The 16,273-nt window shown below is 48.2% G+C and overlaps 1 long non-coding RNA gene across 1 annotated transcript in view; it reads left to right on the top strand.

Moving 5' to 3' along the window:
• The window catches only part of LOC118899422, a 255,792-nt gene that overhangs the window by 101,464 nt on the left and 138,055 nt on the right, over positions 1-16,273 (top strand). The window lies entirely within an intron of this gene.

Genomic DNA, 16,273 nt, shown 5'->3' with positions numbered 1-16,273 from the left:
CTGGGATGTCTCATGGGCTTCTTAATCTTAACGTGTTGAAATCTAAGTACATCATCTTTGCTGCAGATTCCAAGTCCTACCCCTTTCCTGTCTTCTGCCTCAGCGACTGTGCCTCTGCTTACCCAGTTGTCTAAACTGGAAACCTGGGATTATTAATATAGCCTAAATCTCTATCTTTTTCTTCCTTCCTTTTCAATAGTTTTGGTACAGTTCTTTATCCTTTCAGAACTACTTTATGGTGGTCTCTTTTCAGGGATCCCCTTTTCCTCTTTCACTTTACCCTCCACACTTCTAACCCAGTGACTTTTCCCATGTTCAAATAGTTGTCTAGCCCTTTAAAATCCTATAAAGGCTTTCTATCAATTTCAGGATAGTGTTCAAACCTCTCAGCATCGTGTATTATTACTGCTGCATAAAAAATAATTCCCAAACTTGTGGCTTAAAGCAGCAAACATTTGCTCTGTCATACAGCTTCCGAGCGATAGGAATGTGAGCGTGGCTTGGCTGGAGTCCTGGCTTAGGGTCTCTCGTGAGGCTGCGGTCGAGCTGTTGGCCTGGGCTTCAGTCTCTGGAGACTTGGCTCTGGGATCTACTTCAAGCTCATTCACATGACTGTTGGCAGGAATCTTCACTTTTTTACCTCATGGGTCTCTCCAGAGAGAGAGAGCACGAAAGATGGAAGCCGCAGTGCTTTATAGCCTAATTTCAGGTGTGACACACCATCACTTCTGCTTTATGCTCTGGTCATACAGACCAACCTCCATGCAGGAAGGGACCACACAAATGTCTGGATGCTGGAATGTAGGGTTCATGGTGGGTCCATTTGGAGGCTGAGTACCATATATGGCATTTAGCAACTTTCAAAGATCTTGCTTTTGCTTACTTTTCCTGCTTCTTTTCTTATTATACTCTGTCAGTCTCCCTCATCACCATTAACTACTTCCTCACACTCTGGCCTCTAGCTTCCAATGCACTGTGTCTTTCAAAACTGTTGGCCATTACGTGCTGCTCCCTCTGCTTGAAAAATCCTTTTAACCCTCTTTATTTTGCCTGCATAATTGTCTTGCCTTTTATGACTCCCTACTGCCAAAAGCCTCCATGACATCTTTTCCCCTCAACTCTAGGTCTTTCTCTGTACTTGCACAGCAGCCCACATTTACCTCTATCATGCTTCTTTAAATTCTCTTCTAATTATTAGTTTATGAATCCCCTACATTCTACTGTGATGTTTCTGAGCTCAGAGACAGTGGATTTTTTATCACCTACTTTATTCCCAACGTCACTCAAAATGCTGGAACACAATAGGAGTTTTAATAAATGTATGATGAATGAGTGAATAAATGAATGCACAGTTTGCTGCAGAATATGAATTTTAGGGAGGAAGGAATATAAGCCCTTCTATCAGATTTTATTACATCTCATAATCTTGTGGGTCAGGAATACAGGAAAACTTACTCTTGGCAATTCTTCTGCCTCACATGGCATTGAGTGAAGTCACCTCAGTGGTATACGGCTTGCATATAAGCTTGTCTGGAAAGTTAAAGATGGCTTTACTTCAGTGACTGGCACCTTGTAAGCCATGGCTAAAAGGAATCAGGCTCAGTTGGGAGGGTCTATGTATGGCCTCACGAGAACTGGGGCTGGGGGTAGTCAGGCTTCTTGTATGGCAGCTAAGGGCTCCCAAAGAGAGTGTTCCAAAAAAGCAAAGCAGAAGCTTCAGGACTTCTGACCTAACGTTGGGAGCATTGCTTAAACTGCATTTAGTGATTCAAGCGTGCAAAGAGCCAGCTCGTGTCCAAGAAAAGGATAACAGATGGTCACGAGCACCAGGTGGCAAGCCTCACTGAGGAGCCAACTTTGGAGATTAGCTCCCACAACTATAACCAACTATTGTCATGTTCTACCGATGCTAAGTTTCTCTGCTATTGTTCCGGAAGTGTAATTTTCAAACGTTTTCATCCTGTCTTCATTAATAAGAAAGAGAAATGAGGATTACTGTTGTACATTTAGGTGGATGTGTAGCTGGATAAAAATCATAGACATAGGATGTTCACCATAAAATACGTGTCAAACCTTAAAGGAAGCCTATACTGGCCTGACCAAGGGCTCCTTTCTTCATACTGCAACATGTCAATGGATAGTTTGATGAAGAGTCTCAATTGCAGTGGAATCTCTTTCTTAAGGGAGTTTTGGGGGTGTAAAGGCCATTTTTGATTGTCACAAAGACAATCAAATGTTGTCACTAATACTTAATTGCATCCTGCAATATATGGGCCAGTCCCATACAGCAAAGAATTATCCTGACCAAAATTCCGTTAGCACTCCATATTGAGAAACACTGAATACATGAAGATAAGCCTCCCCCATTTGCTAATGTCACAACCTAATATGATTATGATGGGAGAGCACTGGCTCGATAGTAGATTATGGAGGAAAAAACAGATTTTAGTTGGATGCAAGCTTGATAATAGCCAACACCACGATGTATCAGCCCGAAGTTACTGTTGTGTTAAGCTATATTAATAGAAATTTCAGTCCACTATATACTGGTCAGAATTCTCTAGGAGTTTTATGGTCACTTCTGGGCACCTGGTTTTAAGAGTGGCATGGATGAATCAAAGAATGGCCACCAGGAGGACAGAGAGTCTAGAAGTCATGCCTTATGAGTGGGAAACACGATAGCTATCTTCAAATATTTAAAATATTATGTGGAAGAAGGATTAGGCATAGTCTTTGAGATGCTATAAAGCAGCATTAGTATAAATGAAGGAAGACTTTTCTAACAATTGAAACAGTTTGTCAAAAAATGGAGCATTCTGCCTTGTGGGATAATTAACCTTCCTTAGGAGCGTCCCGGGAGAACAGAGCGGACTGCCGTGGACCATGGGGTGATTTGAAATGAACTATTACAACGGGGACTCTTGTATGGGGTGGTACCTCTAAATTATCTCCCATCATTATTGTTCTTTTAGGATTCGTGGACTCATGTTTATGAAATACTTACAGACACCGTCTCTCCATACTTTTATAATAATGTCTCAGCTCTTAATACATTTTTCTCATTTTGTAACCCCAAATAAGTCCCTTCAGCTATCTAAACTTTTGTTTCTTTGATCATAAAATAGGAAATCATAGTGCCTGACATATTTTCCTAACCAGATAGCTATGATAATCGAACTACATAATAGTATTAAACTGTAAAGTATATGAAAATATGAGAGATGATTTATTTTGTTTTCCACAAATGCTGTGGCCAGTCAATGTGCATTCCTATAACTGTCTTATGTCAGAGAGAAATGTTTTAACATTCTTTTTAAAGGCCATTTGAATGACTTATAATTGTTTTCCTTTTCCCGATAAGGTGTGAAGGTCTCTAATAGCTGTCAACAAAGTGTCGTGGAGTGATTTAAGTGGCACTCACTCTTCTCTTATTGGTTGGCCTTTATTTGATCCAATACAGAGAACAACTTTTGAACAAAAGGGAGGAGGCAAGAAGGGGTGAAGGGGAAATATGTTAGATAAGCTGTTACTTAAATGATGTTTATTTTGGGAAAAAATGCCGTCATCATCACCTTCAAAGACCAAATGTGCATCGGCATCTACTCTCTTCCTTTGACACGGCTCCCTCCACAGTTACTGCAATAGCCCAAACTCCTCTGCTTGTTACCGGAAACCATCGACAGGAAAAATAACACATGGACATAAGCTAACTTTTGTGGTTGTTTTTAAGAGATTCAAGTTTGCCAAATCAGCCCTTCCAAGTTCTAAGAAAGAAAACCAAATTATTGTTCATTTAATGTTTAATGAAATTTATTATAGCTAGTAATGCTGGTTTCAGGTTGAATTTATAGTACACTAATTTTCGAGTTTTATGTGTTCTATCTGTACTTTATAGCACATTGGGGTCTCTTGCATAATCAACATGTACAATACACTTATGCCCATTTTATGTGATTATAGAAGTTTATAGTTCCCCCCTTATATCATACTGCTAGCAATGTCTGTGATTTATTTGATGCCAAATTCTTGATGTGGAACACAAGTCCCAATTATAGCAATCTTCCTGTAGGGAAATGGTATTTGGTTCATAACAGTCCACTTTAGTATGAGATTTCTAGGAATGCAGTTACACAATGAAGCAATGGTATGCATTTTCACTAGAGGCAAGTGGCTGTTTTTGTTTGTTATTTGTTTTCTAAGGATAAAGACGATAGTTCTTCCCAGGAGAAATACACATAAGCCTCCCAGGAGTAAAAGTGATGCTTGATCTGTCAGTGGACATGACCATTGTTTGTCTTCCTTGGCACTGAGTTCAGAGCCATGCCTCCCTCTACCCTTCTGCAAGGGTTCCCACATCAAATAACACACCGGAAAGGGGTTGTCGAGAACACCTTGTGCAAGTCCCACCCTGCACAACCAGGAAGAACATTGAGGTCCAGTACTCCCAGGAGGGACTTGCCCTGGACCATGGAGCTGATCAAGGCCACCCCACACTGAATTCAGATCTGAATGCAAGCCCAGGGTGGCTTGTGCTCTTCACGTATCTCCTTACTATGGTGGTGCCATGGTTGCTGAAGCAAGCAGGAGGCACATTGTGTATTTGGCATTAGATGCCTGCTATGGAAATGCCCCCGCCCCCAGCCCTGCTATTCCCCCCGACCCAGGTGTTCTGATTGTAATCCATACTCTTCCAGGGCATTGGGTAAAGTCTGGGAGATTCTTTTTTTTTTTTTTTAAATTAATTTTTATTGGAGCATAGTTGCTTTACAATGTTGTGTTAGTTTCTGCTGTACAGCACAGTGAATCAGCTATACATATACATATATCCCCTCTTTTTTTGGAGTTCCTTCCCATTTAGGTCACCACAGAGCAATGAGTAGCGTTCCCTGTGCTGTACAGTAGGTTCTCATCAGTTACCTGTTTTGTATATCGTAGTGTATATATGTCAATCCCAATCTCCCAGTTCATCCCACTGCCCCCTTCCCCCCTTGGTGTCCATATGTTTGTTCTCTAGAGACTGTCATACAGAGTGAAGTAAGTCAGAAAGAGAAAAACAAATATGATATCGCTTATATGTGGAATCTAGAAAAATGATAGATGAACTTATTTGCAAAGCAGAAGTCTGGGAGATTCTAAAACCTCTGCAAAGGAAGGGAAAATGCCGTTTGAGGTGCCAGAGGAGAATTAATGTGACGGCCCCTGTGATGGTTGCCCCCCATTCGCCGACCCCTCTGGGCCCAAAGCATCCCATGCCCAGATTAGCTGCTCCCTGTGTGCTTATTTATGTGCCATCAGCCAATACCCTTCAGCAAGAGTAGCAGCAGCCTTGATTTGTTTTCCCCTTTTACAGCTCTGTTGCTGGAAGAGGTGGATGGAACATTTAATTTGGCATTAAATTCTATTCTGGGGCATCGTCCCCTGTGGCAAAGGTGATGTGGATGGTTTGCATTTATGATTTTGCTCAGTTCAACTCATTTTTATGCCCAGGGGAGAGTTCCTGCTCAAGCTTTTCTTGCTTCTCTTGCAGTTTTATTTCTGATTTCATATAGGCGATTTCATAGAGTGAAAGAGTCTGCTTTCCCTTTGTAGCCAGACTGCCATTTTTCCATTAGAAGTGTTGGCAACAGCCTTGTTTCTGCATCTATGTGCAAAATAGCGCATTTGAATTCGGAGGGTAGTTCTGTTCTTGAGGGATGTGGTCTGTGTCAGCGGCAGACATGCCAGGGATGCGACGTGCATGCCAGGGGAGGGGGTTCATCTCAGCTCTCCCTTCCTTTTTTGCGTGTTTACCTCTGGTTTCATAGTGGGTGGTACGTACAGGGGAGGGTTTGCTTCTTTATCCTTGAATCACCTTCAGCTGGGTTGACAGCCAGCTTGCTCTGTGTATTAGTGTGTTAGATCCAGAATGCACAGGAAATTGCTATCACGCCTCCCAAGGTGAGATCTCTTAAAGGCTCATGGCTTTGCTGAATTGCTGCGGCTCCCAGACCTGCCGGCAGCCCCCGTCTCGAGACCCCACAGCATTCTCAATTGCTGGTTTCTCTGCTCACAATTGCCCTCTGCCCTGTACTTCTTCTTAAGGTGGTCCCCTCTCCTTAGCACTCAGTCCCAAATTCCTTTCTCCAGAAACAAGAAAAAAAAGTTTGCCCCTGTTAAAAAAGAGCTAACAGGCCCCAAATGGAGTCACTTGTGCTCAGTCACCAAAGCGCGACTTCATACCTCACCTAATTGCAGTTTCAACCTCTCCAGGGAGTGGGGTCTTCAGGTCATCTGGCATGGCCTGGTTAGCACTGGTGAGGGGTCCTGCCTGGGAGACCCCTGACACCGCCCCAGGGGAAGGTGACCTTGCCTGAAACGATCCAGTCTTTGCTGGAAACGTCCTTGTCCTGCCCTCTTTTACCTAGAAAAGTCTTCCATTTTGTACAGCTCTTCAGAGCTCCTTCCTATGTGCTGTGTGAGCTGCTACCCGATTCGTGAATCAAGACCATAAGGCCTTTAAAATACACTCCGTTGAATTCTGTTTTCAACCCCCCAACTTTCCTGCTCCCACTGCAGCACTGACCACACTGGTCCTCTCGCCATTTTTCTGGCCTCTTCCTTCAGTGTGTCCTTGGCAGGGAGCAGCCTGTGTGTGGATACAGGAGTCGTGGGGGACAGGGCTGAGGTGAAGGGAGAAACTGAGGCACGGGGGGACGTTGCCCCCTACCCCTTCTCCCTCTGCCCCTTCAGGGGTTTCTCCATCACTGAATTTTCCAGGTGGATACTTGCCCCTGGCACCCAGCCTGTTGGAATGCAAAACCCTTTGTTTCTGAGGAAGCCTTTCTTCCTCCTGTTTGTGAGGGAAAAGAAATAAAAAAGGAGAGAAAACCACAATTAAGCTGCAAGCCCCACATAGAGCCTGAGGCTGTTGAAGACAAAAAGGTTTGTGAAAAATAAATTGAGAAAGAGAAACAGGCAAAAATGCCCCATAATTTTCTCTGTGCTTGGCCTGTTTCTACAGTTCCACTGTGGATGAACATTCTGTCTGTTCTAGCAGTGGCTCAGGACGTGGCTAACCAGGAACCAGTCCCCTAATGCCACGCGGACCCCACCACCCCGGAACTCTGTGGTGTGGACCCCCAGAAGGGGTCCCCCGAGGTCCGCGGGGCAGTAGACGCTGTGAGCGATTCCAGCGCCCATCGCTAGATGGAGCCGTTGCTACGCACAAGTCCGCAGCCCCCAGGGCCCTGGGGTAGGAGCGAAGCCCTTAGCTGGGGGGCAGCATTTTTCGAGTGGTACTTGTTTAAGAGAATCCATTTCTCTTCCAGTTAGTCCAGAAGCCCAGCTCCTAGCACAGGTGCGCAAGAATTCTGGGTGTGGATTCATTCAAGCATCCTTATGTGCATGCGCATGTGTGCGCGCGTGTGTGCACGCGCGCGCACGCACGCTCCCACCCACTACCTTTACCAACTATTTTCCTGAGGCCTGGACCAGTCCCGCTGGCAACCGCAGTCTCTCCAGGCGGCTCTTCTGTAGCCTGAAGCTCCCCGTTTTGGGGTGAGACTCTGGCTTTGTGAACACACAGCTTCCATGTAATTAGCTGTCTAATTGCTCGCCCACACTGAGCCCATGTGTGTGTTACTAGTTATGATTTATTTAAAAACCCTCTGCCATTCTTTGCTCTCTGCTTCCTCTCTATTGAAGGGCCAAGGGAGGGATTTGATTTGCAAACTGTCGTGAATGGTAAGTTTACCTTCCTCTGCTGGTCTGGACTCTTCCTTCAAAGTCCAGGCCTTGTCTTGGACCCAGTCGCAGCACCTGCCTGCTGCCTGCCACCTCTCCCTCCTACAGCACAGGGTCTGAGGACGGGGTGGCTGTACCACCTGGAAGGTAGCAACTACCACATCAGGTGTCACCCCCCAGACCTGTACTTCTAACACAGAAATTACAGCCGCCTTTCACACCCGTGTGCACGGCTGCTCACCGGGCATCCCCACCTAAGTGCACACAGGCAGTTTCAACTCAACATGTGCACGGCTGGATCCCAGCCTTAGCCCCAAACCCGTTCTCTCTATACCTCCTCTTGTCTGGGGTAGAGACCTAGAGTCCTTGAGTCCTCACTCTCCCTCACTCCCAGTTTCTGCCTTCAGGTTTGATCAGTTTACTTCCTGCTCTCTCTCCACCTGTCTGGGCTTCCCCGCTCTCCCTGCTGCTGTTGGAACCCAAACCTCCCATCCTGGCCTGGGGCACAGCCACGGCCTCCCCCTTGTCTCCCTGTGTCCAGTCTTGAGACTCACACCCATCTCACTCCATCCACAGCATGGCTGCAGGCTGATCTGCCTACACACCACGTGCTCTTGCCCCTCGCCTGTTCGAAAGCCCTCGCAGACCCCAGCACGTCTCATCAGGCCTTTCCCGAGGTGCGCTCTGTCCCCCCCTCATCTCCCGGGGTCCCCCCGACACTGAATGCTCCAGCCTCGCCTGGCCTGCAGCTCCCTCAGGCCATGCTGCAGAGACACCGTCTCCATCCTGGCCTGGAGAGACCCATGTTCATCCCTTGGCTTAGCCTCACCTGTCCCCACAGGTGTAGGTGTTACACCTTTCTGTTGGAGCCCTTATCGCAGGCAATGTCAGTCTTCCTCGCCTTGTTCGTCCCCCCCAGAGATGACCAGCTCCATGAGGCAGGGACCCCACTGGTCTCCCCAGCTCCTAACACCTAATGGTCACCCTGCAAGTGCTGAGTGGACAGACAGAAGCCACGATTCGCACCGGCACTGCAGTGTGGGGTGTGTGTGTGTGTGTGTGTGTGTGTGAGTGAGAGAGAGAGAGAGAGAGAGAAACAGGAGGAGTTGTGGGGCTCACAGCAGGCCCTCAATTTCTCCCTTTTAGTTAATTATTATCTAAATGAAGACCCGCAGGGCACATGGCAGTTTGCTTGCCCCCTGCCGGAGGCTGCCTACAAAGTGCAGTATTCAGAGTATACAGATGTCCTCATAACAAATGCATGCCCTGAAGGTGAGCAGAACCTCTGATAAAGGGACCCCTGCATAAGCAAAGGGCTGAGAATCAGGCGCTAGTCATCAAGGGCCCTGGATTCTGGACAGACGGTGACTGGTCCCCCTCATTGCGAGATCTAACCAGGGACGAGGAGGCACAGAGAGGGACAGGGGGAAGACAGCGATGCTACTGCAGGCCTGCTTTAGCTTGGAGATGGTCCAGGTGAAGCCTGGATGTGGACGCGGTGCTTCCTGAGTGTGGGGGACACAGGGAAGCTGCGAAGGGCTGCCCAGGTCCCTGGAGCTCGCTGCTACGCCCGGGGAAGGCCCTCGGCATCCAGCCTCCGACCCCCAGCCCCTTCTGGGTCTCCTTACTGCCTCACCCATCATGCCCTGCCCAGAGCAGCCTGATCTGGTGACCACGCCAGGTACAGGAATAGAGAGGCCCCGCCATCCTGGCCTGGACAGGGACACAGTGATGGCAGCTGTCACTGCGGAGCCCCCGCTGTTGGCTGAGGTTTTGTCAGGTCTGCGTCACAGTTGGACTTCCCTCTTCCCAATCCTTTCTCTTCTTTGTTTCCATAGATGTTGACCCCTGACTAATATATTGCACCCCGAACTCCATCTCAGAGTCAGTTTTAGAGAATCCAACCTAGGATGCAGCTGAGCCAGGTTGGTACTAAGATGCAGTTAGCCTGCGGGGGAATTTTGGAGCTGGCTGGCTCACTGTCTGGCCGGCAAGAGGAGTCCTCCGCTGCAGGCAGGTGGACTAAAGAGAGTCTCCAGCACAAAGTCAGGGTCCAGTGGTTAAACCTCACTGATGGGGCACTGGCAGGAGGGGATACACTAGTGGGCACAATATGTCAGGTGTTTGAAAGGTATGGAGAAGATATTAGCTCTAAGGACAACAGGATTGGACGGCTATTGCTAGGGGTTATTGATGCTCTGCAGAATGAAAAGAAACAGCTGAGAGTAACAGGCAACTGAAAGCCAGGTGTGAAAGCCGGAGGGTGTCTTTGGTTGCGAACAAAGGAGGTCAAGCAGATGGGCTGAGGAAGTTAAGGACTAGGGCCAGCACTCCCGGGCAGAACAGTTGAGCTTCAATTACTAGGTTAACCACCCAGGTCAGTGTATGATTCAAAATATATAAATTCTGAAAAATGCAAACTAACCGAAAGTGACAGAAAGCAGATGGGTGATTGCCTGGAGACAGAGGGGAAGGAGGGATTACCTAGGGCACTTGGGAACTTTCCGCTATGCTCATTATCTTGACTGTGCTGTTGGCTTCATAGGTGTATACATATGTCAAAACTGAATTGTATGCTTTGAACATGTGCAGTTCATCGTATGTCAGTTATACCCCCGATAAAGCTGTTGAAAAGAAAAGAAAAAAGAAAAGAAAAGAAAACAGTTGAGCTTCAATTACTAGGTAAAAGGCAAGTCTTTGATACCACGGGCAGGGCCCAGGTTAGTAACACTTGGGATTCCGGCTGACTGGTCGGGGGCCTGGAATGATAAAGATGGGAAGATTGGAGGGTGGGGGGATGGGCATATGGACGTGAGAGCCATGTGTGAAGGTCTTTGTACCACACGTTAATGCCACCTGAGGTCATCTCCAGGGAAGAGGCACTAAACAACTGCCGAGATAAAATGACGGGCAAGTGGACATTAGCGATGGGCATATGAATGAAGGGGCCATGGTGGCCAGGATGGTGGGCATGCATGGGCCCGACAACATAGACTCCCACTCACCAAGGCTGATTTCTGCCACCGCTGTTCAACCTACTGGCAGCAGAGATTAATGCTCAGGTTCCGAAATGGCCCTATCCCTTAAGGAGACCAACTGGACATTTAATGGTAACTTGGCTACCGTCTTAGTCTATCCTGGCTACTATAACAAAAATACCACAGACTGGCTGGCTTATAAACAATAGAGGTTTATCTCTCACAGTCTGGAGGTGGGAGGCCCAACACTAAAGTGCTGGCAGTTTTGGTGTCTGGTGAGAACCCACTTCCTGCTTCATAGATGGCTGTCTCCTCCCTGTGTCCTCACTTGACAGAAGCGGGGAAGGACCTCTCTGGGGGTCTCTTTTACAAGAGCACTAATCCCATGCATGGGCGCTCCACCCTCAGGATCTAAGCATTCCCCAAAGGCCCCACCTCCTAATACCATCACATTGGGTGTCAGGATTTCAACATAAGAATTTTGGGGGGCATTTAAACATTTCTTATTGCAACTACATTTCCATTCTGAAAGGGCCTGGGTTTCATTTTCACAGGAATTGGTACGTATTTAGGACATTGGTTTGCCTTTCTGGTCCACAGGTCTCAGCAAGTGCTACCATCAGAGAGGGTATGGGGGCTTTGATCCACTAACTCTGAATCCCACATTTCATTGTGCCGGGCCAGGGAACCCAGTTTGCAGCAAAGGACATATGGAGCGGTCCATGGCCATGAGATCCATTAGACACCTCACATTAGACACTGCCCAGATTCTCTTGAGTTGATAGAGCATTGGAATGGTTTGCTCAAGTTGTAGATGACATTAGTTTGGAGGCGACATTATGGGAGGACAGGATACCATTCTCTGGGATGCAGTATACCTACTGAAGCAAAGACATGTACATGCAACTGTGTCCCCAGTAGAAAAAAAAAACACATGAGTCCAGGAATCAAGGGGTGGGGAGCAGGGCTGAACCCACTAGGGCACCACTAGTGCCCACTGGGGAACTTGTGCAGATCTAGGCTCTTCAGGGTTAGAGGTCCTGGCCCCCCTAAGGGTGTGCTTTATGGGGCACACAGCAAGAGTCACGTTGAATTATATGCTGTGGCTGTGGCCTGGCACTTTGGGCATCTTGTGTCTGTGGATTAATGGACAAGAAGAGGAGTCATAGCTTTGCATCAGTAATCGATCCCAATAATCAGGAACGGGTGGAGCTGGAGGACACAGTGGGTCCAGGGGGCAATAGATGTGGCCATTTCTAGGCACTGACTTGTCTAATTGTAAATGGACAGGTCCAGCAACCCAGCCCTGAGTATGGCATTGTGGCCAGAGGCCCAGGACCCTCTGGGATTAGTGTCACGCAGCAAGATATGCCCTGTGGGCAGCAGAGGTTGCTGGCTAAGGGTGACAGAGTCTAGACTGGACTCTGGGGGATGGAGACGGCGATCGTTAACCACATGCCTCAGAGGGACTGGCCGAGGGTTGTCCCAACAGCCCTCCTGTTCCTCAGGAGCACAGGTTGCCCAAGTTCCGGAGGAGCTACTCCCTAAACAAATGTGGAGAAACGGATCCAGGGGGCAAAGGGGAGGGCCGTGGGCGACACGGAGACATGTTACCCAGCTGCCCTTCAGGGAAGGACTTACTGCCCAGACGTGAGACACCTTCCTGCTCTCAGCCTCTCAGGGTGGACCTCGGCTGAAGCGGTGGCCTCACCCGAGGTCTCGTCTCACTGAGGCAGTACGTGCTTGTGCCGAGACAGGGGGGCGCCCAACACGAGGTAACCCTGATGGGCACCCCTCGCTCCCAAGTGCCCGCCAGCTTGACCGAGGCCTTGTTGGGCCGCCTCCTGTTCCCTGCTCTCCCCCTGCCCAGCCTGCTCCCTCCCCTTTCTTCCTCTCTTTCTGATCCCTAGTGGACATCTTGCACCCCAAACTCGGCCTCGCAGTCTGCCTCAGAGACCCCAACGGTGGCACCGCCCATTGGCACGAGCCTTTCTGCCTCTGGCTAGGACGTTCTTGGTCTCACGCTCGGCGTCTGTTCTCAACTCTGAGATTCCGTGGTCTGCATTCTTCGTGGTAGACTCTCCTGTGGCTCCCACTCAGTTCTGAAACTTAGTGTGGAGAAAGCCTGAGTGGAAAACACTCTGTATAAGTTTGAAAAAGAAAATCCCCCAGTAATCTTGACCACACATCCGATTCTTGGCCGCGAATCTGTTTCTTCTCATAGTTTCACTGGGGTCCTTTCATGGAATTGAGATTGGATTCACTGGAGGAGCTTTCATCCAGTCTTTCTGTGATTGGAGCAGAAAACGGGAGACAAACTTCTGTTCAAGACCAGGTGGCTAAAAAGTAACAACTTGTCAGAAAAGGATAAATGTAGATGTTTGAAAATACCAGTTCTGAGAGGACAACAGTAATAAGTGTAGCAGACCCAGTTACTGTGAGGTCCTAGAGCCATTTGACCACTTCTGCCATCTCCCCACCACAGCCCCTCCCCCCAAGTCTCCAAGCCTTCACTGCTTTTGCTGGGCCCAGGCCTGAGCTGACCAGTCGCACGGAGGCCCTGGCTTCTCCAGAAGTGACCTGAGGGGCCTGGCCACACGGCTCAGGACAGAGGTCATTCTCTGCGAGGTGAATTATGACCAGTAAAAGACAAGTGGCAAAGAGGAGACAAGAGATGGCTCGTCCAGCCCTTTTCTTCCCAATGTCTTGTCCTTAAACGTGGTGCTTCTGGGTGTCCTCCCTGGAGGTGACCCTTGGGATAAAAAGCCAGCAGTGTTTCCTTGTGAAGCTGTGGCTATCTTGTTAACACACGATCTCGGACCTTCAGTTTGCTTTTCCTCCTTCCCTGTTTCTCTTCCTTTTCCTCTCATTCTTGTTTCCTGGCATTTTGCCTGTCGCCTCCCCTATTAAGGGTTCTCAGGTGAGCTTTGCCCCACGATCCGTTTCCCAGGGAACCCAGGCCAAGACAACTCACACATACTGAGTTCTCGGTGAGTTAGACAGTGTTGTTAGTGCTGTGTGGGTATCAACTGCTTTCTTCTCCAAGTTAGCATGACCAAGTGGGCGCTATTTTCATCTCCATCGTGCAGGAGAAGAAAGTGAAACACAGAGGGTTTCGGTGACTTGCCCAAGGTCCCCATGCTAGTCAAGCTAAGAACCAAGATTTAGGTCAGACATTCCGGCTCCTAAGTTTATTGTCTTGCCTCTTGACGAACGGCCACTGTCAGAGCATCAGCTAAGACGTTCATGTTTCAAATATCACATGAGCTGGTACCTTTTAGAAAGTCTCCTCCGATGGATACAGAAGAAGTATTATTTATTTCTGAAAGGAAACTCCTTTAACACCCTCTGCATTGAAAGACTTGTGTTTATTGAGTGTCTGTGATCGTTGCAGCCTGGGTTCTGAAAATGAATCTAGCCATAGATTTATTTGTTTATTTTTGTTCTTGTAGTTTGATTTTTGGTTGTCAGTGCTGTCCGTTGACGGATACTCTCAGCTAGCAGCGCCTTCCTCCCTCCTCCTCTGTGTTTGCCCCACCGACCAGGTGTTGATAAGCACTGCCTTCCACTGATGCTCTAACTCAGAACCACAGAGAGGAGCTTCTGGTGGGCTCTGTGGCCTCGATTGAGATGTTGGGGGAAAGGTGAACGGAGGGCCTGCCAGAAACTCCCGGCTTCCTGCCCTGTGTCTGTTAACCTTTGCGTCCTGTTCCCACAGGGGTCGGTGGACACATTTGAAGTCCGTGAATAGCCTGAAATGTATGAAAATTTATGAGAAGATCAGCATCTGCATTTTTTTTTTCTGGGAAGGAGTAAAGGGAGGATGTACACATTTCATCAGGTTCTCAGAACCATTGCTATTATGAAAAAAAAAAAACCCTAAATTTTAAGCCTAGGTATTACTCCTTTCTGTGCAGCCTCACGTGCATCATTTCACAGTTGGGGTCTCAGTTTCCTCGTGTGGAAACGGAACACTAGTACTTCATAATGTCCACGTTTGCTGCAGTGGTCCCAGGAGATAAACACTGTCTGTAGAGGGACCTGATCTCCACGGGACCTGATCAGCATGGGGTGGGCAGTCATTCCTCCCTGTGGATCCAAGATTGTAGGGGGTGGAAGGGGTGAGACTCTGACAGTAACCAAGTATGCATGTGTTAGGTTTGACCCATCCAGAAGCTGACCTTCAGAAAGGACCTGAGTGTGAGTATACGTGGGAGGTGATGCCAGGATGCATTTGGAGGAGTGCTTGCGTGAACGGGAGGGGACAGATGCCCACACAGTGTGTGAGAGTCAGAGGTTGTTTCCGCGAGCAGCTCGGACTCAGTCCCAAAGGGACTGTCCCAACACGCCCCTGAGTTGTCAGCCCCGAGGGCCAAGCGTGCTCCTGAAGCCAGAGGACGCGCTCACGTAGAGGCACAGGTGCTGCGTGAGCGGCCACCCGCGTGGACTAGCGTGGAAGGGCCAGGAGCAAGCCTCGTGGGCACCGGCAGGGGTGGCCGCAGCAACCAGAGATAGAAGACAGCCACTTGCATTCGTATTGTATCCCAAGCATAGCTTCCTGCTAGAGTCACCTGGAAGACTGAAAAAAAACAATCAGTTTCCAGGACCTGTATTTGGGAAATTTTAATTCAGTATGTCTAGGGCAAAGTCCGATAATGGGCATTTTCCAAAGGATCTGTAGGTAATTCTAATGATCAGTCAGTTTGGGAAACATGGCACTTAAAAAACCTATTTAATGTAGATATAATTTGCTCCATTTTGAAAGTAAGGAAACTGAGTCCTGACATGCTAAGTATTTTATGCAATATTTCTTGTAGATTGTGGTGAAAACAGAGTTCCAGTTAGTGCCCATCTCTTTACCTTGGTGTCCCGCTGCCTCTTCCAGAACCTCTTTCTCTTTTAGATGCTGCATCTCTTGAACTTCAAGGGAAAGGGTGGGATATGTATCTGATGAAGTGGAGAATCCTAGCCTTGCTCCCGCCAAAGGCATCTGTGTTACCTACCAACAGAGCGAAGCCTCTGGGTGGTCTTCAGATATGCTCCTTTCTTATCATTTCCTCTGCCCTGGCCAGCTTCCTGACAGGCCATGCCTGGATTATTGAAAGTCCCCCTGTCTTCAGCCACCCCTTCCTCCAGCTCTGTGACCCCTGCCAACACAGCTTGCATCCGCCGCTCTCTTTCCTGGAAACCTGCAGGGACTCCCCATTCCTTCTCTATCAAACGGGGTCAAACACTCCTGATGGGATACAGAGCCCTCCACAACCCAATTCCCATCCTGCATCTCCAGCCTTCATCTTGTGTCTCAAGGATGATTTATCAGTCGGCATCCTGGTAGGAAAACAGAAACCTCTCCAGGTATTTGAACAGAGACAGTTTAAAATAGGGACTTGATTAGATGGGTTTTGGAGGACTGAAAAAAGCAAAGAGGAGACCCTGGGGTATTACAGAGGCTAGAACTACAGGAAGCAGCTACGATCCTAAAGCTGGAAGGTCAAAGGGAAGAGATTGGGATTATTAGAACCTGGAAGCTCCGAGGAGCTCTGTGGAAATGCGGCTCGGATCTCGGAGGAGGG

This window comes from Balaenoptera musculus, chromosome 8, assembly GCF_009873245.2.
Source record: "Balaenoptera musculus isolate JJ_BM4_2016_0621 chromosome 8, mBalMus1.pri.v3, whole genome shotgun sequence".
In the NCBI taxonomy this organism is placed as follows: Eukaryota; Metazoa; Chordata; class Mammalia; order Artiodactyla; family Balaenopteridae; genus Balaenoptera; species Balaenoptera musculus.
This window is presented reverse-complemented; position numbering and strand designations above follow the sequence as displayed.